General features: G+C 44.7%; 1 pseudogene; it reads right to left on the bottom strand.

Annotated features, from left to right (window-relative positions):
* Positions 1–432: 432 nt before the first annotated feature.
* On the bottom strand, positions 433–21212 carry LOC143015388 (uncharacterized; annotated as a pseudogene).
* Positions 21213–22247: the final 1035 nt, after the last annotated feature.

The following is a 22247-nucleotide window of genomic DNA, read 5'->3' as shown; positions in this document are numbered from 1 at the left end:
GGAGAGGAGGCTTTGATGGTTGACTTTGATAAAGCAGCCCATAGGTCAAGCAGCAAGAGAATTGACAATCTCAGTGTTTCCACTACAGACAAGGGGGCAGTTTCAGTGGAGTGACCTTGAAGTCGCTGGCCTGACTGGTTGGGATCAGGCAGGTAGTTTGAGATTTGAATAAAGGCTGCACGCTAGAATTTTATACAGACAGAAATAGATGAGCGAGACCGGCCTGTAGTTGAGATGGTTGGAGTGTAGGTTTTTGTGCTTGCTTGAATGCGAGCGAGGGATTGATCCGTGCCAGTGCAGGGAAACGTGTGGGCGTAAAGGCCTGCAGCAGGTTGGAAGGTACGAGGTCCAGAGGACAGGACTCCAGTAGAATTTTGGAAGCGAGAGGGGAGAAAGACATGAAGGAGGTCTTGTTAGCTGGGGGGGCTTGAACTGAGTTGGTCTGGCTCAGAAACTGTTCATTGATGTCGGATACCTTATCAGTGAAGAACGAGGCCAGGATGTCTGCAAATATTCATTTATGTCCCTTGGAACCCATTTATTTTAAGGTTTTTATGCTGAACATGTCATGCTTTGATACAAAAATATTCAAAATACTGTACACTGGTTCTCATCAATGTGCAAAATGTAAAGTATATATATATATATATATATATATACACTTACAAATCCAGTTGCCAGGAAGAAAATCAACGATAAAAGAGAAAACGGACAAACATGAACATGAACTCAAACATTGAACTGAACATTATAGATTGTTATCTTGATTCATAAGTTTTGATCAAAATACTTAAAACCTTTCCGTGTAAACCTCCAAATAACATGAAATGCAAACAAAACCTTTTACAGAATGAGAATGTGTTCAAAGGGATGCAACAACGCCAACATGAACTATTCTGATCCTCACAACCGATTACCTAATTCAGGGTGATGATCAAGAGTTGGTGGCTCCCAAAACTTGATTGACCTACCGAACCCGACTCGGCTGATCGGGTGTGGGTAGAGCGGTGAGAAATGGAAAATGTGGTGCTCGGGATCACAATTGAGAACCACTTTAGTAAAACATTAAACACTGATGTGAAAGTCCCCTTATGCACCTTAAATTAAGATGCGACAGAGGGAAGACAAGACAGAGTGACGTTTCAACTTGTGTCTCAGCTGTAGTGTTTGCATTTCTAGCTGGCAAGTTCCTGCTGGGATCTGATCCCATGCTGCGTCTCACCACATTGTGATCACAACCACTTCTGCAATCATTTACAACTGATACTAAAGTGTGTTTTTGCTCATTTTTACTGTACAATACCCAGACATGACTCAAAATCTGTAACTAATACAGTGTCTTCCACTGAAAACTGTAAAAGAAGTTAGTTATGACTGTGTGTGTGTGTTCAAAGTGAATGACTGAGGTTTAACTACCTGGAATGTTTTTGCTTCATGCTCACGGCTTCATAAAACAATAAAACAATAAAATGTGTTTCCCGTTTCCACAAGTGCACAAACATACATACATACATACATACATACATATACATACATAAATACATACATACATACATACTTACGCACATACCTATGGCTCTAAGATCTTGAGCTGGCCATCCCACAGTCCCATTACAACCAAGACCCAAGAATCTGAATCCAGTTATTTCCAGTTCACAGCCAGTCCAGCAGCAACAAATATATTTGTAAATCGCTCTACAAATCGACCCCACAGATGCCTTTTGTCATTTTATGTGTAGAAGCTTCATCTTGTTTCCTGAAATAAGAAGACAAAAAGAAGTAGGACTTATAAGAAGACAAATAAGAAGACCTTTTCTATTAAGGTTCAAGTTTGTTAATCACTTACCGAGTCCTTTGAGGAATTTGTTGACACCGCTCGGCTCTGGCTCAGGGTTGGAATCTAAATACTCAGCCACTCTGACTTCAAAGAGACCTGAAACACATTAGAAAGGTTCAGCCATCAGGTCAGGATGTGCAGGTCATACCTAGATGCCCTTCATGTGCAACACTACTTACACATTATACACATTGGTCACAATTTTTTTATAATGATCAGTAATACCATTATTAAACACTAATATTGACCCTTAAAAGTCCATAGCTGAAGCTGAAATATTAAGTATGAACAATACTTTCTCATAAAATGTAGCCATTTATAGCGCTATGGTCCAAAGTAAAAATAGAAGCAGCCTGCCCCCTAGTGGAAGCTTGTGTTACTGCTAGCTTCAAATCACTCCCTGCTGGATTCTTCACTTCCCCCTATTATTGCACCGGTCTCTCTATTTCACATACACTAATCCTTCAAAGATTACTATCTAAACAAGTTACTATTTAGAGACATAAGAAAAACCTTGTTAGAATGATACTTAATGTGTTACTATTTTAATGAGCACTGATGTCATGACTGAGGAATGTTTTGCTTTTAAAGTCGATTAAAGTAAAAAGTAACTGATATCTTTATCACAGTCACAAATCACATATCTGAATGTCTGAGCAACATCCAAGAAATCTTCAGCTCAGATTGTACAAAACTCCCATAGGAAGCTGTCAGAAGAGCTGCTGAGTCATGGTGGGTTTTTGGCAAACTGTGAAATAGCAAACACTTCTGCTGTGCAACCTGTCAAATGCATCTCCACACTGCCACAGCAGAATGAGAGAAGATCACTGAACGTCAGCGCCTACTGTCAGTGGCTCTGCCTGAACCTTTGCTTTGTTCTTACACTGATGTCTAAAAAACAACAGCAGTAAAGGAGAAAATATTCTCTTTTAAAGTGTATTGTTAGCAACGCTGTAGTAGAAACAAAGTCAGTTACCCCGGAACTCCGACTTGCGAAGCTCCTTGTCCTGAATGAAGCCAGCAAACATTTGGGTTTCCATGAAGAGCTGCAAGAACTGACGAACTCCACGGGAAGGTCGAGATTTACGGAAGCTGTCCCGCTGTATCTCTCGGCTTCCATTGGACGACTCGGTCATGTGTTGAGGATAGTGGCCTACCATCTCCACGAAGAACCGCACAAAGGCCATCCTACAGCAGGGAGCTGAGATTCAGCCTGGTGGTCTGAATGGGGCAGAGGAGGGTGGAGAGAGAAAGAGAACGATGAGAGAAAGGTCCATTAGTACATTTTATTTTATAATAAGCCACACAACAAAATGTGATGGCCATAAGAACAAACATAAGAACATTATATACATATCATAGTACTTCAAGAGTATCAAATAATTACATCTAAAATAATCTTTGAATAATAGTAAATAAATGAAAGGACAAGCAAAGAAGTCAGATGTTGATAATAAACAATAATCTACACAGGCCAAGACTTCACAGGGTTGTTTAGGGGTTCCTGAGTTGAAACAGCTGACGGATTCAAGCATCATGTCACAAGTCTAAACAGACGTCTGCTGTTTTCTTGACTATAATCTCAAGACATTAACAATGGCTCTACAGCTTCAGTGTGAGCCAGTCAGTCTTAGACACTGTGTACAAACCTCTATGTGTTAACTTTTCGTCTGACATCATGAACTCCACACTAAGGATTAAGCTTGTCAAAATAGTGCTCATGGCCAGCAGGAAACACGGCTGACTGTCAGTGAGCTCATGCCTTGAGGGTTCTGGTCTCTCAGTTAGCTACATTTTAGAGTCTAAAAACTTACCCAGTAGATCTAGATATTGACCCGATCTGTGTTGTACTAACCTCCAGACTGCTCTCCATCCTCTCGTCTCAGCTAACTTCCCTCTCCTCCAGGATCTTCTGCAGCGCTGCCTGAAGTTTACTCGGCAGGATGCAGTCTTCATCACCGAGCTGCAGCACAAAGCCAGAAAGACAAGTTCCAAGTCAGATCATGCATTTGTCAACATTATGGTGCTGAACTGAAATATTAAACCTGTTGCCTGACAAAAGGTAGAACTATCCTTTAGCCAATCTGCACAGAGGACATCACAGCATCGGGAGATTACTTATTTATAGAAATAATTAAAAGTAATGTAATCAGACACGTTGGATGTGAATACGTGTTCATTTTATCCTGAATTTAAAAAGGCAGCGGCTAAATGAGATGTCAGTCAATCAGAGTGTAAGCTAAATAAAACTGACGCAAGAACATGCAGACCCAACCAAACACAGTCCATCAGAACTGGAACAGATGGAATACTGCAGAATGACTAGCTCTTAGACAGCTCAGGCTCTGAATTAGTTGCACAACAGTCTTCATGTTTGTGCTATGACATCAGCAGCTGGATTCCTGCTCCAGGCTTATACCTGAATAGTTTCATCTGTGCAGTGGCAACTTTGTCACTTTCAAAACACTGCCATGCAAACAACAGACAAGTGCAGGCAAAGCCGGCCCTGAGTCCCACTGGAACCACACCTATCATCCCATTAGATTAGATTAGATTAGATTAGATTAGATTCAACTTTATTGTCAGTGAGCAAGTACAGGTACAAGCCAATGAAATGCAGTAGCATCCAACCAGAAAGTGCAAAAGTGTACTATTATATATACAGAATACAGAATATATACAGAATATATACAGAATATATACAGAATAAACTATATACATTATATATACTATATATACTAACTATAAATATAAATATAATAATAAATATGTAAATAAATAGTGCAAGGAGTCTTAGTGCAAAACGGAAGTGAAATGGAAACGATCAGTGCAAACAGAAAGTTGTGCAAATTGCAGTGGAGTGCAAGATGATGCTAGAGGGAGGATGGAGTTGAGTGGGGGAATGGAGTAGAGTTCAGCAGGGTCACCGCCTCGTAGAAGAAACTCTTCCTGAGCCTGCTGGTGCGAGAGCGGAGGCTTCTGTAACGCCTGCCGGATGGGAGGAGGGTGAAAAGTTTATTGTTGGGGTGAGATGAGTCTTTTATAATGTTCCTGGTTTTGCCCAGACAGCGTCGACGGTAGATCTGTTCGATGCTGTCCAGTTGTGTACCGGTGATCCTTTGGGCGGTTTTCACCACCCGCTGGAGTGCTTTCCGGTCTGATGCGGAGCAGTTGCCATACCATACTGTAATACAGTTAGTGAGAATGCTCTCAATGGTACAGCGGTAGAAGTTCACCAGGATCCTGGGACAAAGGTGAGCTTTCTTAAGGCTCCGAAGAAAGTAGAGGCGCTGTTGCGCCTTTTTAACCAGGGTGGAGGAGTTTATGGACCAGGTGAGATCATCGGAGATGTGGATGCCAAGGAACTTGAAGCTGGGCACACGCTCCACTGCAGCTCCCTTGATGGAGATGGGGGTGTGTGCATGGCTCCCGGCCCGCCTGAAGTCCACAATGATCTCCTTGGTTTTCTTGGTGTTGAGTGCCAGGTTGTTGTCAGCACACCACGTGGTCAGGTGCCGTACTTCCTCCCTGTAGGCCGTCTCATCGTCACCTCTGATCAGGCCTATCACCGTGGTGTCATCTGCGAACTTAATTATGGAATTGGAACCATAGATGGGAGCGCAGTCATGGGTGAATAGGGAGTAAAGGAGAGGGCTCAGCACGCAACCTTGTGGCACGCCGGTGTTCAGGGTGATAGTGGAGGAGGAGAGGTTGTCTATCTTAACAGACTGGGGTCTGTTAGATAGAAAGTCCAGAGTCCAATTGCAGAGGGATGAGTTGATACCAAGCTGGCTGAGCTTGGATATCAACTTGGAGGGGATCACAGTGTTGAATGCTGAGCTGAAGTCAATGAACAGCATTCTGGCATAACAGTTCGGGGTGTCCAAGTGAGTCAGTGTGGAGTGAAGTGCCGTGGAGATGGCGTCCTCAGTTGACCTATTGTGGCGGTAGGCAAACTGGTGAGGGTCCAAAGTAGCAGGCAGGCAGGATTTTAAGTGTGAGAGGACCAGCCTCTCAAAGCACTTGGTGATGATGGGGGTGAGGGCAACAGGACGGAAGTCATTCAGGGCCGTAGCGGTGGAGTGCTTCGCCACTGGCACGATGGTGGCGGTCTTGAAGGTAGTGGGAACAACTGCTTGGGCCAGGGACAGGTTGAAAATGTCCGCAAAGACCCCGGCCAGCTGCTCTGCACACGCTTTGAACACGCGCCCAGGTATTCCATCGGGGCCAGCTGCCTTCCGGGCGTTCACCTTGCTCAGGATGGAACAGACCTCTGAGGTGGAGAGTGTGAGAGGCAGATCATTGAGAGGTAGATCTGCCTTGGACATCACCTCCCTGTTTTCCCGGTCAAAGCGAGCGTAGAAGTGGTTGAGCTCGTCAGGGAGTGAGGTGGAGCTGGTAGGGGGCACAGTGTTGGGTGGTTTGTAGCTGGTGAGTGTCTGTATGCCTTGCCACATACGCCGGGGGTCAGAGGAGTTGAAGTGCTCTTCAACCTTCAGTTTGTAGCCATGTTTGGCCTGTGAGATTCCCCTCCTCAGGTTGGCCCTAGCTGAGCTGTAGGCCTCCCGGTCTCCAGACCTGAAGGCTGCATCTCTGGCTTTGTGCAGAAGGCGAACCTCTCTGTTCATCCAGGGCTTCTGGTTGGGGAAAGTTTTTAATGTTTTAAGTGATGTCACTCTGCCCACACACCTGTTGATATGATGATGATTATACTATGCTATGTGAACACACCTGAACAGCGAACTTGTCAGCACACAGATCCACTATGAGCACCTGAAAGAGAGAGAAATTCACACAGTGCACAAGGTCAGTGTTTTGTTACAAGAATTATGAAACAGTGAAGTGGTTGCTTTAGCTTCTTAAGCACTGCTACTAGAACAGGGAGATACTGGATGTGCTACAAAACAAAGTGTCACCCATGTGTGTTATCTCGTTTGTTTGCTCGCAGATCAACTCAGAATGTATGAATTGATTTTGATCCAGGGATTTTTAAAATTTGTCAAAAATGTAATGGAGTAAAACAGTAGGTGTTAAAAGGTGCAGTTCAGTCCAGATCCTTATCAAGATCTGGACACAACTTGATGTCCTTCAACAAATAGGCCAGAAACATGTTTTGATACATCTAACATATATATAACATCAGTATAATAATATGTTATTATAGTTCTGACCTCCTCAATGGGAAGCTCCAGCAGCTCTGGCAGGCAGGGTGCTAGCACTCCGATGAGGAATGGGGTGGGAGAGCAGCTGATGCCCAGCATGCTGGCCGGCAGTACGGGAACAAAGGTGTGATGCCAGGTGAACGGGTACAACAGCGCCAGCACTGCATGACTGCACCGAGACAACACACTGGAGAGGAGAGACAAACAAAAGCAGAAAAGAACTGTTAGAATAGACGTATGATGTTGGGGAAAAAGAAACAAACTCCACATTAATTTGGTGCCCAGCTTTGACACACTACAACTAAGAAAAAAGCAGATCAGCGAGAATACGATCTACCTCTTACATATGTCAATGATGTATCAGACTGATGAAATACTTTAATCTCGCTCACCAGCATAACTGGGTTTTAAAGGTTTCATTGTCAAATGTATAATAATCTTTGCAGCAGCTTAGAAGTAAGTGAACTAACACCTCAAAACAGACAGAGAGAGATGATATTGTAAGACATCAGTGATTCAATGATACGTCATTGTCAAGGTATTGTTGAGCCCTAATGCCGCCTGTCAACTGTGTGATAATAGTGATATTAGAGGTCCAGTGTATGAAATGGGCGTCAGACTATATGAGGGAACACTTCTGCTGCTATGATGAGAGAAGCCATCTGGAGGTTACAATAGGAGATAAATACAGACTTTGAAGGTTAAATTGTCATAGCAAAACACTTTCTGAGGTATATCGGAATGCAAGAAGATATAAACTTCATGTAGAACAGAAGAAGCTTTTCATATTGTTCTGTGGTTCCATGCAGATCCAATAGACTGCAGGTCTACTCCGGACCTGGTAAGTCAATGGTATCAAATATCACAGAAAACGCTCTAACTAACAAAAAGAAAACTATGCCAGTGCCCTACTTTGTTTTAGCATGGTCTAATTATTTATCACACAGGTTAAATAATGTCTGCTGTTAGTTCTTCCAGGGAGCTCATCAGCATAAGCAGGCTTTGAGGTTTTCATGTTGAATATATGACAGTCCACAGGGACTTTGCTGTCGCTAAGCAATTAGTGAACTGTCATGACAAGATCAAAGTTTGCAGAGATGACACATTGCTAAAGCTCTATAATGCAATCAAACTGATGATCACTACAATCATTAAGGAGAAAACTGTAAATTCATCCATCCCAAATGTTTTTGAAATGCCAACACTGACATACTTATAGATGTAGCTGATCCCCTACAGCTGTGAGCAGTACCTGAGTTTGTCTGCAATGAAGATAACCCTCCTCTCAAGCAGCAGAGAGGCAAACACCTGCAGGAGTCTTCCGACACTGAGACACTGCAGCAGACTGTCAAAGTCCACATGCTCTAGTCTGGAGTCCACCGGCCGACACAGGGTCAGTTCCTGGTAAGGCAACAAGAGACATGGGAGTCATTCAAGGACTATTAATTACATTTAAGCAAGCCTCCTTTGTTACCAGGAAAAGAAGCTCCAGGAGTTACAATTTTCAGTTGTGACACAGCAGATTCTAATGTGATCACAGCCGACCTCTGCAGTACAAATCACCAAGTCCCCAAGTGACACTTCGAAAATGATTCAAAAATTCAATCTGAACAGTAACCCAAATGCTGAATCCAATCAAAGCAGTGACATCACTTTTGTAGCATTTTCTTTGATTTACGAGGGAACGAGACCGTTCATTATTTGCCTAATACTCAGTGCGTAAAGTAAATAACAGACAAATTCTCTGGTAAATACACGCAAGCCCAATTCTTAGGCAAACTATTAATTTACCTGAATTGCTGTCCATGTCGTTACAACACATAAAAGCAGGGTTATGTGGGATTTGCATTGTCCCAACATGAACCTAAATTTGAAATGGCAACCCCTATTGTTTACAGAGATAACCTCCCATTCTGAGTCATGAAGTAAAGAGCGGTTAGGAGGAACAAGACTACTTATTAACATTTCCTCTTTGGTTTGAGCCTTACCTCATTCCCAGAGCCAGGAAGGAAGCTCTTGATGGTGACTGTGCGCCCAGGAGCTGGGAATGGGGCCTCCATGACGCTACGCGTGAAGGGGTAGACCAGCGCTGGGGAAATCTCCCTCCGCCTCTCTACCTCCTCCAAGATCTGGAAAGACGCAGACAAATGACTGTACGCACTCAACAACCAGGACTGATTATCATCTCAACAACAGACCTGCAGGACACATGTACAGAAGCAACATGCAGCTTCCCAGGCAACATTCACACTTTTTTTTTGTCTTTTGGCCAGATGGAAAATGGGTGGTACACAACAACACGCATACAAATACTTCAGTGGAGCTTCATTCCACTGTGAAACACTCAAGACAGCAGTTTTTAGGACACAGAGACTGAATTTCAACAACCGGCAGTCTATCTTGTTTCACTAATACTCCCTGAAAATCCAGTAAGGGCAGAAACAAGAGAGCAGGTGTGTTTTCTGGCTCCTTTACCTTTGCAAACAGGTCGAAACAGCCCAGTTTACTGACGACACAGTGCACCTCAGGAAGCCCTTTCCACTGGGCTGTAAGACAAGTTAGACAGTGTTACAAGGCAGAGATCACGTATGACAAAGACAAAAAAAATCCATAATCAACATTTACCTAAAGTTACTGTGCAGTCATGACGCATAAAGTGCTTATTTGTTATTTTTGTATACTTGCTTTACCCTTTTAGCATGAGGCTAATGTCACATTTATATTGTGAGGTACAGATGTGGCACATACAGGATGTGTGTTGTGAATGGTAGACATGAATAGATGGTAGATGAAATCAGAAACACACTCATACATCTGTTCTGTGTCTGATTATCTGCAGTATTTTCACACCTGGCAGAGTTTCCGAGCAACTCTGACTCATGCATCAATAAAATGCAACTCTCCTCTTACTCCGTCTACATTTAAAAGACAAAGCAGTGATCCCTGTCACATGCCCAACAAGTGCTCTAATTCCTCTCCACCTTTAGATATAAGTCCTTTAAAAAACACTTAACACTGTAAAGAAATAGCTTGTACAACAATTTCAGTCGCACTTGGATCCATTGTGACACTTTGTTTACCTCTGTCTCGGACACTAAACCCTTATTTGTACATGTGGGTTGTTTGTTTCAGGCCCGAACTGAGTTAAGATGTGTGTCAATGACAATGAAGTTGAATCGAATCTAATTCACTGGTGTAACCTTACTGACACCTACTGGAAGTTTGCAGATATTGCTGCATAGTAATGACTAGTGATCAAAACACATCACACACAATATTAAACACAAATAACACAAAAAAAGAATATAAAGGAACCCTCTTATTAACATCCTTTCAATGGAAATACGTTTGTCTACCCTAAACATGACATCTACGCCACATTGAGGACACAGACATTCCTTATGTCACCCTTTGTCCTTTTGTCACCATCGAGAGAATTATCATTTTGGGGTAATTTAATCAGTGTTACATATTGGCAACATACACAAATCTATTCCCATGTCTGAAGAAACACTGTAGCAGTGTATTGGATACACAGCAACATGACTTCATCCAGGGTCATGGGTGGCTTCATCACTTTCTTCTAAACACTGTAAAACGGCACCTTGTCCTCCCATCTCATCTTTACTTCATGTATAAATTTGCTCTTGGCCACACCAAGAATCGGCCTCAGCTCACACATCACCTTCAATGCAAGTAAGTGTTAAAACTTGCAACAATGCTTGCTGAGTGGATAAGCCAAAATTATGAATTAATCACTGGCATTATGAAGATCCTTGAAACATGGCTATGCATCAGGGATCATTGCTAGCTTGTCCTCTTCTTTCAGGACGTTACTGTTGATGAAGGCTCTTCTAAACACCTTCAAACTACACCTAGTCACCCCATCTCAATTCCATCGAGTGCAGTTAATGTGTCTCAAGTGATTGTAGTATAACGACACCTGTGTCTGGGAGGTCCAGTCACTGGTTCAGAAGTATTCCTGCTAGAATTACACAATGAAGACAGAAGAACACTCCAAGCAACTCAGAGAAAAGATATTTAAAAAGAATAAGTCAGGGGATGGCTACAAAACCAATTCCAACTCACTGCGCATCCCCCCGAGTTCATTTCAATCTATCATCAAGAAATGGAAGGAGTATGGCCAGCCTCACAAACTGAGTGACTGGGCAAGAGGGAGACTGGTGAGGGAGACCACCAAGACACCTACGACCTCTATGAAGGAGTTAAAACCTTCAGTGGCTGAAATTGGAGAGACTGTGCATACAACTGTTGCCCGAGTTCTTCACTAGTCAAAGCTGTATGGGAGAGTGGCAAAGAGAAAGCCACTGTCGAAAAATCTCGAACTGGAGTTCTCCCAAAGGCATGTGGGAGACCCCAAGGTCAATTTGGAGGAAGGTTATTTGATCTGATGAGACAAAAATGTAGCTTTTGGGTCATTTTGCTCTGAAGAGAAGCCCTCTACTAAGCACACTGTTCAGAACATCAGTGATAGAGGCCATGCCAAGCCCAGTAAAAAGCAGATTGGAGGACGTTGTGGGACTGACATCAAAGTCGCACAGAGAATTCTGTGACCATGTGGTACATGCCATAGAAAAATACAGAAAGGACGAGGAGAGAATGAGGGCGCAGGAGAAAGACATTCAAAGGAAAGTTGCTCAGCTACAACTTAGTGAACTGACTAACAAATATAACAAAAAGTTTCAAGCCCCAGTTCTGAACAATCAGTCCGGTGAAGAGACACCTGTCACTCAAACCTCTGCTCCATCTCCTGTCCAACTCCCTCCTATCATCAATGTCTATTCCCAATAGCAACGAACACGACAACAGGCTCCAAAGATGAGGAGACCACCTGCATCGCACCGCAGAGGAGGCAAGGGGGGACGACCTCTGAGCCAAGGACCTCCAAGTCTCTGCTGGGGATGCGGGCAGCCCGGACACAATCCCCAAAGTTGCCCATCAAACCCGTGGCCAGCTCCCAATTGGACAGAACGGGGTTCTGGTGATCAGCCACCCCAACGAAGACTAACGGAAGACAAACTGTTCTAAAATTCATGGAAATTTGTTAGGGAGAGATGGATTATGTAAATTAAAAGTAAAGAGCTGGTGTTCACCACAATGACAATTCTGGAATCAATCTTCAAATGAGCGTAACATAAAAAAGAACAAATGTTTATTGACTGGGGGATATAACTGAACAAATGACTAAAATTCTACAGAAGTGGGAACATTTTAAATTTAATCTAATACATAATAATAGGAAAACAGGGAGCAGCCATAAATATTGACCCCAATCCTTTCATTTTCAGAGTGATACAATGTTCCTGAATCTATAACATACATGACTTTGCGGGTAAATCTTAATTTGGAATCAAAAGACTTGAGAGGTACTTTTAGGGCGCTGCTAGTTTACTGTTTTATTTTTACTATTTGTATTATTGAGTTGTTTACGCATCTGAAAAGTTAAAAGGTTGATTTTGTTTATTTTCTTATTAAATTGATAGTTGCAGCTGTGGCATTGCTAACCATGTTGATTTCTGATTTGCACAGTGTAGATACACTGTGCAAGGGTGGAAGTGGTGAGAGAAATTAAACAGGGATGTTGGTCGCCATTTTTGCAGACAATGGTGGATGATGGGCTAGGACAATGGGAAATTTGTGCCCAAAATAATGCAAGAAAAGGAATATTAGCCATATTCCAGAGCCAGAAGGACCATTCAAACATCTAGTCATAGACTATGTTGACATGAGAAAATCAGTGCATGAAAAGCATTGCATGGTAGTAATAATTGATCGCTTTAGTCGTTGGGTTGAAGAAATAGCATCAAAAGGCCTAGGGTCAGAAACTGTCACACATTGAGGTCACAGACATTCCTTATGTCACCCTTTGTCCTTTTATCACCATCGAGAGAATTATCATTTTGGGTTAATTTAATCAGTGTTACATATTGGCAACATACACAAATCTATTCCCATGTCTGAAGAAACACTAAGCAGTGTATTGGATACACAGCAACATGACTGCATCCAGGGTCATGGGTGGCTTCATCACTTTCTTCTAAACACTGTAAAACGGCACCTTGTCCTCCCATCTCATCTTTACTTCATGTATAAATTTGCTCTTGGTCACACCCATAATCGGCCTCAGCTCACACATCACCTACAATGCAAGTAAGTGTTAAAACTTGCAACAATGATTTCTGAGTGGATAAGCCAAAATTATGAATAAATCACTGGCATTATGAAGATCCTTGAAACATGGCTATGCATCAGGGATCATTGTTAGCTTGTCCTCTTCTTTCAGGACGTTACTGTTGATGAAGGCTCTTCTAAACACCTTCAAATTACACCTAGTCACCCCATCTCAATTCCATTGAGTGCAGTTAATGTGTCTCAAGTGATTGAAGTATAACGACACCTGTGTCTGGGAGGTCCAGTCACTGGTTTAGAAGTATTCCTGCTAGAATTACACAATGAAGACAAAAGAACACTCCAAGCAACTCAGAGAAAAGATATTTAAAAAGTATAAGTCAGGGGATGGCTACAAAACCAATTCCAACTCACTGCGCATCCCCCCGAGTTCATTTCAATCCATCATCAAGAAATGGAAGGAGTATGGCCATCCTCACAAACTGAGTGACTGGGCAAGAGGGAGACTGGTGAGGGAGACCACCAAGACACCTACGACCTCTCTGAAGGAGTTAAAACCTTCAGTGGCTGAGATTGGAGAGACTGTGCATACAACTGTTGCCCGAGTTCTTCACTAGTCAAAGCTGTATGGAAGAGTGGCAAAGAGAAAGCCACTGTCGAAAAATCTCGAACTGGAGTTCGCCCAAAGGCATGTGGGAGACTCCAAGGTCAATTTGGAGGAAGGTTATTTGATCTGATGAGACAAAGTTTTTGCTTTTGGGTCATCAGCTCAGCTACAGCTCAGCTAGGGCCAATCTGAGGAGGGGAATCTCACAGGCCAAACATGGCTACAAACTAAAGGTTGAAGAGTGCTTCAACTCCTCTGACCCCCGGCGTATGTGGCAAGGCATACAGACAGTCACCAGCTACAAACCAACCAACACTGTGCCCCCTACCAGCTCCACCTCCCTCCCTGACGATCTCAACCACTTCTACGCTCGCTTTGACCGGGAAAACAGGGAGGTGATGTCCAAGGCAGATCTACCTCTCAATGATCTGCCTCTCACACTCTCCACCTCAGAGGTCTGTTCCATCCTGAGCAAGGTGACGCCCGGAAGGCAGCTGGCCCCGATGGAATACCTGGGCGCGTGCTCAAAGCGTGTGCAGAGCAGCTGGCCGGGGTCTTTGCGGACATATTCAACCTGTTCCTGGCCCAAGCAGTTGTTCCCACTACCTTCAAGACCACCACCATCGTGCCAGTGCCGAAGCACTCCACCGCTACGGCCCTGAATGACTTCCGTCCTGTTGCCCTCACCCCCATCATCGCCAAGTGCTTTGAGAGGCTGGTCCTCTCACACTTAAAATCCTGCCTGCCTGCTACTTTGGACCCTCACCAGTTTGCCTACCGCCACAATAGGTCAACTGAGGACGCCATCTCCACGGCTCTTCACTCCACACTGACACACTTGGACACCCCGAACTGTTTTGCCAGAATGCTGTTCATTGACTTCAGCTCAGCATTCAACACTGTGATCCCCTCCAAGTTGATATCCAAGCTCAGCCAGCTTGGTATCAACTCATCCCTCTGCAATTGGACTCTGGACTTTCTATCTAACAGACACCAGTCTGTTAAGATAGACAAACTCTCCTCCTTCACTATCACCCTGATCAGCGGCGTGCCACAAGGTTGCGTGCTGAGCCCTCTCCTTTACTCCCTATTCACCCATGACTGGGCTCCCATCTATGGTTCCAATTCCATAATTCAGTTCGCAGATGACACCACGGTGATAGGCCTGATCAGAGGTGACGATGAGACAGCCTACAGGGAGGAAGTACGGCACCTGACCAAGTGGTGTGCTGACAACAACCTGGCACTCAACACCAAGAAAACCAAGGAGATCATCGTGGACTTCAGGCGGGCCGGGAGCCATGCACACACCCCCATCTCCATCAACAGAGCTGCAGTGGAGCGTGTGCCCATCTTCATGTTCCTTGGCATCCACATCTCTGATGATCTCACCTGGTCCATAAACTCCTCCACCCTGGTTAAAAAGGCGCAACAGCGCCTCTACTTTCTTTGGAGCCTTAAGAAAGCTCACCTTTGTCCCAGGATCCTGGTGAACTTCTACCGCTGTACCATTGAGAGCATTCTCACTAACTGTATCACAGTATGGTATGGCAACTGCTCCGCATAAGACCGGAAAGCACTCCAGCGGGTGGTGAAAACCGCCCAAAGGATCACCGGTACACAACTGGACAGCATCGAACAGATCTACCATAGACGCTGTCTGGGCAAAACCAGGAACATTATAAAAGACTCATCCCACCCCAACAATAAACTTTTCACCCTCCTCCCATCCGGCAGGCGTTACAGAAGCCTCCGCTATCGCACCAGCAGGCTCAAGAAGAGTTTCTTCTACGAGTCGTGACCCTTCTGAACTCTACTCCATTCCCCCACTCAACTCCATCCTCCCTCTAGCATCATCTTGCACTCCACTGCAATTTGCACAACTTTCTGTTTGCACTGATCGTTTCCATTTCACTTCCGTTTTGCATTAAGAGTCCTTGCACTATTTATTTACATATTTATTAATTTATATTTATAGTTAGTATATATAGTATATATAATGTATATAATTTATTCTGTATATATTCTGTATATATTCTGTATTCTGTATATATAATAGTACACTTTTGCACTTTCTGGTTGGATGCTACTGCATTTCATTGGCTTGTACCTGTACTTGCTCACTGACAATAAAGTTGAATCGAATCTAATCTAATCAGACTGCACATCTCCACAAACACACCATCCCCACATTGAAGCATGGTGGTGGCAGCATCATGGTGTGGGATGGTTCTTGGCAGCAGGCCCTGGAAGGCTTGTAAAGATAGAGGGGAAAATGAATGCAGCAAAATTTTGTGAAATCCTGGAGGACATTATGACTCAGTATGCAAGAGAGCTACAACCTCGGAGAAGAGCTGTTCACGCCCGATTCCTAAGCAAGCTTACAGAGCTTGTGCTTTTTTGCAAGGAAGAATGGACAGAAATTGCAGTATCCAGACGTGCAAGCCTGATAGAGAGCTCTCCACACAGACTCAGTGTGGGTCATCAGATTATTCGCTCTGTTTGGCCAACACGTAAACACTGCACATCTCCACAAACACACCATCCCCACATTGAAGCATGGTGGTGGCAACATCATGGTGTGGGTTGCTTCTCGGCAGCAGGCCCTGGAAGGCTTGTAAAGATAGAGGGGAAAATGAATGCAGCAAAATATTGTGAAATCCTGGAGGACATTATGACTCAGTATGCAAGAGAGCTACAACCTCGGAGAAGAGCTGTTCACGCCCGATCCCCAAGCAAGCTAACAGGGCTTGAGCTTTTTTGCAAGGAAGAATGGAAAGAAACTGCAGTATCCAGACGTGCAAGCCTTATAGAGACCTCTCCACACAGACTCAGTGCTGTGAATGCAGCCAAAGGTGCATCTACTCATTGGCTTGTACAGGACACACTTGATGCTGGCTGTGTGTACGATTACACCAATTACCCATTATTAACCATCGGGCCCCCTGTGACTGTGAATGCTATCACTGGCATGTCTAGCCCCACAGACATCACTGAAATGAGACAAGTTCTTGGGATGATCAATTAGCTGGGTAGGTTCCTGCCAGGTCTATCCACAAAGCTTCACCCTATCACAGACGTGGTGGAAAAAGAGACAACATGACTGTGGAACACAGCACACAACAAAGATCTATACAGCTATGGACTTTTGATTATTAGGTTTGAACGCTGCGTTTGAATGCTGCTCTATAAACGCCCTATGTTAGCCCTCTTAGTGGTCGATTGTTTTGAATTTTGAAAGTCACAACAAATACTTAATTAATACAGACAAAACATGCTTCTTTACTGAAAGGAAAAATATGAACATAGCCAAAAACATCACAACTTCTGTTCTCATTTGAAAGGGGGAAATTGAATGAAGTTAAACAGATTCAGTGTCACGTCTTTGGTAAAGATATTGTTAATTGTGTAGAAAGGTTTGAGTAAAATCGTTAGAGAGAGACATCGTTTCGGTAGAGCATGGTTTGTTTTCCGTTCAGAGTGAGCGCTCCTCTCCGCATAGACAATCTTTGAAGTTTTTTTGCTGCAAAGTCAGTTCGAATAGCAGAAAGAGGTCCGAACTCGACTCATACACGGCAAATGTGTTTTCCCACGGTTGAACCTCGGCAACTATTCGTCTTTGTAAGCATAAATGTGTTCAGGAGCACCTAGGTTGAGGTCACATGTATTTATTTGAACGTTTGAGAATTAGAATTATTGGTTGTTACACCAAGCTAGCTACATGCCTCACGTACGATGCTAATTACACGTGTATGCTAGCAACATGTATGTATGTTCCATGTACTGTGTAGTTTGTAATACACACTCTTTTTCGTTTGTTTCAGTTACAATATAATGTAGATATGTTTAATAAACATACAAGAGACCTCCAAACAAGAAAAGCAAGCCTTGTGTAAGGAGTCCTCTTTATTAGTTCACTAGCTGTCTAGCTTCACAGAGCCACGTGTCGGGAGGACAGCATATTCAGTGTTGCCTAGTGATGGGCATTTCGGCTTTTTAGAGAGCTGGTTCTTTTGGCTCCGCTCACTAAAAAGAGCCGGCTCTTTCGGCTCCAAACGGCTCCTCAGAAAATCATGGACAGCCCCCATTGTATGTTTTGGTTTTTGTCGGCCGCCCCAAGTAATTCAGTGGCCCCATCTGGCCCGCCCTAGGGGGGTGCGCTACACACCGTCTATCCCACTTAGAGCCAGCTCGTTTGCGAACGACCCATCACTATCGTGTCCAAAGTGTAATGAACAAGCAGAGAGCAACACCCAAGCTGATTTCACCTGATGATGCAACTACATCTTCAGTTTAAGAGCCGCCTGCTGTGTGTCGCTGCTGTTGCAAACAAAGACTTCTGGAAATAAGATAAGATAAGATAAGATAAGATGAGATTTTATTATCCCGAGGGAAATTACTGTGCAACAGTTACAGTACAGCGTGAAAAATAAAGACCCAGAAATCAGAAATCACCCAACTAGTGCAATAATGAAAAAGCGCAAGAATGCAAGTAGATAATGAGTACATGATAAGTACAAACAATAAGGGGCTACGAAGTACATACAATGGGGGGAAACAGTACATGACAGCATAAGTACATAAGGAAGTGAAAGTGCAATGTGCATCTGATTGAGGTATGAGTAATGACAATCTATACAACTACAGCATACACGTGTGTATATGTGACATACAGCAACGTTTAGTGCAATATACTATAAGGTGACAGTGAAGCAGGTTGGGAGGGGGGGGGGCTCAGTTCGCTATGTCCCCACCGTCCCACCTCGACCCGAGGTAGCTTTATTAAAGAGTCCAATGGCCACAGGGAGAAAGGATTTCCTATGGCGCTCAGTAGTACACCTGGGGGGAATGAGTCTGTTACTGAAGGTGCTCTTGTATGAGGCCAGCACCTGGTGGAGAGGGTGAGAGTCATTGTTCATGATTCTCCGTAGCTTGCGCAGCATTCTCCTCTCCGACACACGCTCCAACGAATCAAGTTCAGTCCCCAGGACGGAGCCAGCCTTCCTGACGATCTTGTTGATCCTGTTGGCGTCAGCTGACCTCGCCCTACTGCCCCAGCACACGACCGCGAAGAAGATGGCACTGGCAACCACAGACTGGTAGAACATCCTCAGCATGGTGTTACAGACATTGAAGGATCGAAGCCTCCTCCATTGATGGTCACAGGTGTGGGGGGTGACTTCTCCTTGCGGAGGTCCACCACCAGCTCCTTGGTTTTGTCAGTGTTGAGCTGCAGGTGATTCAGCTCACACCACTCGACGAAGGAGTCCACGACACCCCTGTACTCCTCATCCTTCCCCTCGGTGATGCAGCCTACTATTGCAGAGTCATCTGAGAACTTCTGCAGGTGGCAGGACTCTAAGCAGAATTGGAAGTCGGATGTGTACAGGTGAACAGGAATGGTGATAGGACCGTACCCTGAGGGGCCCCAGTGTTGCCCACCACAGTGTCAGACACACATCCCTGCAGTCCGACAAACTGCGGCCGACCAGTTAGATAGTCCACTATCCAGGAAACCAGGGGAGAGTCTACCTGCATCGCTGACAGCTTACTCCCACGCAGGGCAGGCCGAATGGTGTTGAATGCACTGGAAAAGTCAAAGAACATGACTCTCACAGTGCTGCCGGGTCTGTCCAGATGGGCGTAGGCTGGGTGAAGCAGGAAGATGACGGCGTCCTCTACTCCCAGTTTTGGCTGATAGGCAAACTAGACAAGGTCCAATGATGGTTTGACCAGGGGCTGAAGTAATGACAGTACCAGTCTCTCCAGTGACTTCATAAGGTGGGACGTCAGCGCCACCGGTCTGTAGTCGTTGAGGATGCTGGGACGTGACTTCTTCGGGACTGGAACCAGGCAGGATGTCTTCCACAGCACCGGACCTTTTCCAAGCTGAGGCTCAGGTTGAAGATATACTGAAGGACTCCACACAGCTGGCTTGCGCATACTTTCAGGACCCTTGGGCTGACTCCGTCGGGACCTGCAGTCTTACCGGGGCGGAGTCTGCACAGCTCTTTCCTGACCTGCTCTGCTGTGAAGAAGGGTGTGCCTGGTGTGGTGGAGGAGACAGAATTGTTGTGTGGTGTGGGGGGAGGTTGGGTGTGGCTGATACTGATGGGGGGAGGTTGGGTGTGGCTGATACTGATGGAGGGAGGCTGGGTGTGGCTGATGATGGTGGGGGGAGGTGGGGGCTGAGTGGTTTCAGTATTGGTGGGGGGAGGATAGCTGGTATTGTGTTGTTGTGGAGGAATGGTGGGGGAGGGGAGTCAGCGTGGCTGGAGGGTTGAGGGGTGTCGATGGCTGACGAGCTGGCGGAGTGGTTAATGGGCCTCTCATCAAATCAATTGGAGAATAGGTTCAACTCGTTGGCCCAGACCTGGTCCTCCTCTGTTGACTGGCTACCGGTCCGCTTGTAGCCAGTGATGGTTTTCATGCCGCTCCACACCTCCCTCAGGTTGTTTTGCTGAAGCTTTCGCTCCAGCCCCCTCCTGTAGGTGTCCTTGCCCTGTTGGATCTTCTCCTTCAGCAGCCTTCCGGAAGCGCTTCATCTCCTCCCTATCCCCGACCCAGAAGGCTCTCTTCTTCTCATTCAAGAGGGCCATGATGTCTCTGGTCACCCAAGGTTTGTTGATGGGGAAGCAGCGTACAGTCTCTGTGGAAACAATACTGTCTACTCAAAAGTTGATGTACCCTGTTACACAGTCCACAAGATCATCAATGTCCTCTCCATGTGAGTCACAAAGCACGTCCCAGTCGGTAACCTCAAAACAGCCCTGCAGCGCCTCTTCAGCCTCCTGTGACCATCTCCTCACTGTCCTTGTAGTCACAGGCTGACGCTGGACGAGAGGCTTGTACATGGGCTGCAGATGGACCAGGTTTTGGTTGGACCTTCCCAGTGGTGGAAGGGCCAGCAGGTCCAATGTATTGTTGTCTCTGGTTGGACAGTCCACAAACTACTTGAACGTGGGAAGTGTCGCTGCCAGAGAGATGTGGTTGAAGTCCCCAGATATTGCGATGAAGGCGTCTGGGTGTTGATTTTGGAATCTTGCGACCGATGAGTGGATGACGTCACTCGTGATCGACGCGCTCTCCGAAGGTGGAACGTAAACAGGACAACACGTGAGAACTCACCCGGCAAATAATATGGCCTAAGACTCACAGCGAGCAATTCAATGTCTGGGCTACACAACCGTTCTTTCACAGTGACATTACCAGGATTACACCATTTGTTGTTAATGAAATTAGCAAGCCCACCACCTTTTCTCTTGCCGCTCTTTCGGTGAATCCTGTCCGCCCAAACAGTATGGAAGCCGTCGACATTCATGTAAGTGTCCGGGATGTCCTCGTGGAGCCATGTCTCCTTGAAACACAATACACTGCTCTCACGATACACCCGCTGCATCCTCACCAAGACTGCTAGCTCGTCCGTCTTGTTAGCCAGTGATCTCACGTTCCCCATGGTGATCGAAGGGAGATACTGTTTGTATCTCTGTTTCTTCTGTCGTTGTTTCACCCCATCCTTACATCCCCTGTACTTCCTTCTCAACTCCTTGGGGATATCAGGCTTTTCCTGTGTGTCGGCCGAAGAGAACCCAACTGCCTGCGCGTGTAGACAAAGACTTCTCTGTAGTGTTGAACAAAGACGGCCACACGGTTGAGAAGAAGTGTCCCAAAAATTATGAAAACGGAAACGACTTTCCACAGCATTGTGATGTGATGTTAGACAATCACTAGTCAACCCTAACGTAACTGAATAAGTAATAAAAAACACATCACATAAATAGAAAAAAGCTAAAAGGCTAGAAGAGTAAGAGCACGAACTGTTGTCCCGCCTAAAGATGTACCTCTTTTCGGTTTAATTCGATAACTATTAACTCACCAATTGGTCAAAAGCACAGTCTCCTATTTGCAGGAGAGTGATTGGCCAACCCAAGTTAAGTCCAGGGCTTAGATCCGGGGTATCCAGCCTTTTTTCCTCTGAGAGCTTATTTGACAATATAAAAGTGTCCTAGAGCTACTCATGTTTTATATTATAAGTGACATTTATTCACATGGCTGATTCTCCACCCAAACCAGCTTAATAAATAATCTTTATATCCAACACTCACATTTTGTATCAAAAACCACTTGGAACCCTAAAACGGCAAGTGTAACATCACTGATACAGGAGTTTCTGAGACCTCTTCGTCATCCAAATTACAATACTTTCCTGAAAAACCTTTTCCAAGCAATGCATTAGTGTCTTCTGTCATCTTGTGGATTTTCCGGGTACTGCAGGCAGTAAAAATGACCTAAAAGCCTAATCCAATATGGCTATCATCACGGAGCAGCTCTGACAGTTTTTGGCAGGGACATCTTTGCTAATATTAAATAAGTTACGGTAAGAATAACGTTTATATTGTTACTGATATTCTAATATGAATATTTACTGTATTTAAGCAAGTTATAATCAGTTTATATTTTGTAGCTGATTTCATAGAAAGATTGTGTTGCA

Source organism: Genypterus blacodes, unplaced genomic scaffold (genome assembly GCF_046128005.1).
Source record: "Genypterus blacodes isolate CSIRO-AG114 ecotype Tasmania unplaced genomic scaffold, CSIRO-AGI_Gbla_v1 ptg000199l_1, whole genome shotgun sequence".
In the NCBI taxonomy this organism is placed as follows: domain Eukaryota; kingdom Metazoa; phylum Chordata; class Actinopteri; order Ophidiiformes; family Ophidiidae; genus Genypterus; species Genypterus blacodes.
This window is presented reverse-complemented; position numbering and strand designations above follow the sequence as displayed.